The sequence below is a fragment of the Eupeodes corollae genome, chromosome 3 (genome assembly GCF_945859685.1).
Source record: "Eupeodes corollae chromosome 3, idEupCoro1.1, whole genome shotgun sequence".
NCBI lineage: Eukaryota > Metazoa > Arthropoda > Insecta > Diptera > Syrphidae > Eupeodes > Eupeodes corollae.
This window is the reverse complement of record NC_079149.1, coordinates 81574685-81579408: the sequence shown is the minus strand read 5'-3', so window position 1 is coordinate 81579408 and position 4724 is coordinate 81574685.

The following is a 4724-nucleotide window of genomic DNA, read 5'->3' as shown; positions in this document are numbered from 1 at the left end:
TTGTTTATTTATGAATATTTTTCCAGATATATTCCAATTTGGAATTTTCACCTTATGTCATCTGTATGGAATAGAGGGAAATTTTGTAACTTGAGAAAAGCAGGCTATCTCGCTCAATAAAAAATTCTAAAACCTCACTTTGTTGAAGTTGAAACTAATTTTGAGTGTTCTGCCAAATCTCTTATGCATAATAAAAGCTTCTTACCATACAAAATCGTTTAGAATAAGTCTTCAACAGTTCAATCTCTTATGGAAATCTATTATGAAACTTAAAAAATAAATCAGTTGTCAAAAGTGTTTTTTTTTTAATTCATAGCTGTTCCTGAACTGCCAAACTAGAGTGTTTTTGTGCCAAACAAACAATTGTTTCTATTTCTGAACGTTTCAAGCTACAAAAGTGTGTTTCGTTTTTTTTAATTCTGAACGTTTTGTAAGCTTAATAAGAGCGCACGTAAAATAACTGAGCAAAACAAGTTTAAGGCTAGGCGCGCACATGCAACTTTTAGTTTCGAAATTGGTTTCTAAACTGTGCACTATAGACTTATATGAGAGTCCGCGCACATGCAGAAACCAATGTCCATTCGAGCAACTTTTTAGTTTGTGTTTTGACAAAAACTAGAAGATCACTTTAAACCAATTCCTTAGTTTGTGTCACAAGGAATTGGTTCATATCGTTGATTATTTTCGGAGTTGCTTAAGTAGTATTCACATCAGCGCGACCAACGATCGACGAATTAATTACAAAATGTGAGTTTATATACGTTTGAAGACATATTTCCACACAAATTCTTAATAAAACTATAGCAATATAGTTTCTATTTGATTTATGATGGATAATTTTACTTTTCAATATCATAATATTAATTAATTTAAGAAAACAAATTTATTCGTCGCGAAAAAATTTGTAGTTGATACGAACAGTCAAACTTTATTCGCGATCCACATTATCCACACTCGCAACGAATAAAATAATCGCGCGTACTTAACCTAAAAAAATCATTCCTGTTTTGGTTTCGGTGGTAAATGGTGTTTGGCTGTGGCTCATTGTCAAACTTCATTCACGACGAATTAAAAACTCTCATGTGAAAGAAAAGTCAAAATCGACGAATATTCGTTCATTCGTTGGTCGTTGGTCTTGCTCCTGTGAATAGTGCTTTATATGTGCTATATTTGGGCAACTAGCGATCGAACTATTTTGTTTCGAAAAAGTTGCACGTGCGCGTCTAGCCTAATGCTGAACACAAGCATCAGAATGTTTATTCTCAGCTTCTTTAAAATGAAAGCTTGTTTGATTAAAATTGATTTTTGATCGATTATTTTTCATTTTAATTAAGGTTTTGAATCTTATTTCTCGTATTTGAAGAAGAAATTAAACAATATAGTGTATTTCAAATAGTGACTATTAAGGCTAGACGTGCACATGAAAATTTTTCGAAAGTAATCAACGAAATAAACCAATACATGGAAAACATTTATTCACCTTGACTAAATTTTTTTCTCTCTGGCACTTACAGAAAATTATTCAACGATTTAGTTGAATGTCCTCGCAGTTACCTATAATTCCTTGTAGCACAAACAAACAAAAAAATTGGTTCTAGGTGATCGTCTAGTTTGTGTAAAAACACGAACTAAAAAGTTGCTCATATAAGTCTATAGTGCTCAGTTCAGAAACCAAGCAGTTTCGAAACTTAAAGTTGCATATGCGCGCCTATCCTAAGTGTTCATTTGCACTTCGAAAAAAATTATGAATGCTCAAAGAACACCTTGTTAAGAAGATGTTTAAAGAATGCTTGATATCCTCGGACTCTGTTCAGAACTCTTTCCTTGGATACGGTCCAATCCGAGAAATAGCCATTTTGACAGGTTCATTGTTTTATATTTTTCATTTCAAGCATATGCAAATGTACGTGTGTGAATCTGGATAATAAACAATAACTTTTTATAAAATAAACATAAAATGTCCAGGCATTTGTACAGGAAAATATCTTAAAATTACGAAACTTGTAAACAGGAAAACATGGCCAAAACGGTAGCCCCATATAATAGAATAATGGATTGTTGTTAAGAGTTAGGCTAGATGCACACATGCAACTTATTCGAAAACAAATAGTTTGATCGTTAGTTGCCCAAACATTGTGCACATAAGAAACTCCGAAAGTAATCAACGAAATAAACCAATACACAGGAAACATTTATTCACTTTTTCCATCTCATATACACGAAACCAAATTGTTTACAATTTGTTCTATTCTTTTGCTTATCAAAGAAATGAGTAATTTTCGCCTATTTAGCCCATCATTCGACAGAAATGCACTTATACATGCATACAAAAAAAATATTTACGTGTAACATAGTAGGAAACAGATATTTTATAGGGGTTTAAGCAACTAATAAATTTTTAAAATCAATGTATGAAAGAGAAAACTAGTGAAATCGAGATGTAAGGTGGTTCTTTTCTCTCAAAATTTTTGGAGAAGGAAAAACAATGAATACCTATTTTCTCTCTTGCACTTATAGAAAATTATTCATTATTATTATTTAGTTGAATGTCCGTGTAGTTATCTATAACAAACTAAAGAATTGGTTTGAGATGATTGTTTAGTTTGTGTCAAAACACAAACTAAAAAGTTGCTCGAACGGGTGACAGAATGGATTCTGCATGTGCGCTTGCCCTCATATAAGTCTTTAGTGCACAATTTGAAACCAAACAGTTTCGAAACTAAAAGTTTTATGAGTGCGCCTAGCCTTATAGGATTTTCAAACGAAGTCCAAAACCCGGGTTTTCGGCAAAAAGTTTTCGAAAACCCGAAAACCGTTCACACCGAACATTTACACGTTTTTTTGTGACATTTAAATTTGTTTAACACCGGCTGTCAAATTTTTTATGGATTAAAAAATTTGTGAGTAAAAAGTTTTGTTCTTCTCAAATTAATTGTAAAAATAAAATGAATTCTAACCGATTGAAATTGATTTTTAAACATAAAAAGAAAGTTGAACAAAACATGAAGATGATGATGCACTTGATTGCCTTACGTTTTTTTTTCTCTAAGAAACTAAATTCATCTGTTATTAACAAAAATCAAGATCAAAAGTTTCTTCGCTGACCCACAGGTAGGAAAAAGATGACATCAACGTGACGTTAGCAAATAGCAATCCATATCTAGTATGACAATGGTTTAGACCTACAAAACTACTTGGCAGAGCAGATCTTAATAGACAGACTCAAATAAAGCCACAATTTCCCCACACGTGGTCGATTTTCGTGCATTTGTCTTTTTGGTTCTGTCGTGTATGGGCAGGTTAATTGCCTACTTGATGTGATTTTTTGCTAGTTACGAAGCAGTTAGGGATAATTCACTAAACAAAAGGATGATATAGAGCTTAAGTTAATATTATAGTTATACAAATAGCTTTTGCATTGCCACAATTTGAGAAATGTATGAAACACAATCGTTCGTTGCGAATTGCAATCTGATTTTAAAGAACTTCTTTTTTCGTTTCAGATACACACACATTATCCGGCGTATTACCTTAAAAATTTTATTCTAATCATTGTTGTGCATCTGTAATGACAAATTAAATCAATCAATGTGAATGGACGAATATTCGTTCATTCGTTGGTCGTTCGTCGCTCACATCTTAAGCATCTTGCACATGAGCTACGAACTGCGAACTGTAGAAGTTCGCATATTTTGACTTTTCTTTCACATAAGCTTTATTTATATTCACAGACAGCGACGAAGAGTGGTATAATTTTGAGGTTATAGTGTGGATGGTATGTGGATTGCGAATAAAGTTTGACAGTTCGAAGCACCCACACTGCAATTGTCTCGTCTTAGAGAACAAAATACAAATTTTAGTGTCCTTACATTATTGTCAATTGGTTTCTTATAATTTAAACGTGTTTTTGTTTGAAATTGACTTTTTGAAATGTGTTTAAGACCACGTTTGTTTGTCCATTCGTTTATTCGTTGTTCGCTCTCATGAGCAAGGCCCTATAATTGTGCTTTAGTTATATATTTTCAAAAATGTATTTTGTCTTTGAATGAAAATTCTCTTATATAATACAATATTTCAATTTCAAATATTTCTTACGCATAATTCAACTTTGACACTGCTACACGCTGCAGTAACGAAATAGGTGTAGCCAATTAGGCGTGATGCCTACTGGTCTTCCTAGTTGCTAGCAACTTAAAGGGGCTCTAAGGTGTTGGGCACAGCAATTAACTAAGTTGCATTCCACAAAAGACTAGGTTTGTATGTTTTATGTTTCATTTTGTTAATTAATATAACCTGAAGTAGAATCTGTTGCTTTAATCGATCCATGTATATCGAGTCTTAAATAAAAAAGCTTTCATTGCAAATTTAAACTTTGATTCTCAAGGTTTTGAAAATTTTTAGAAAAGAATAATTTTCCACACCAAATAGTTGTCGGTATAATATGATTTCCTATACTATTTTTTCATTTATTTGTTTTTCTGAGTTTATTGGATTCACAGACTTATTTTTGCCATCAAATATATGATATAAATTTATGTATCGTGCTGCGAGAAAATTATAGCGTTTATTCGATTTTCTTTAGTTTTCTATTTTTCCACAATTTAAATTTCTTATTTGAAAGAAAAAGTTGCATCGTATAGAACAGTGATATCAATTCAGCGAATTAATTTTTTTATTTCGATGAGAACATCCCATTATTACTAATTTTTTTTGTTGCTGAATGA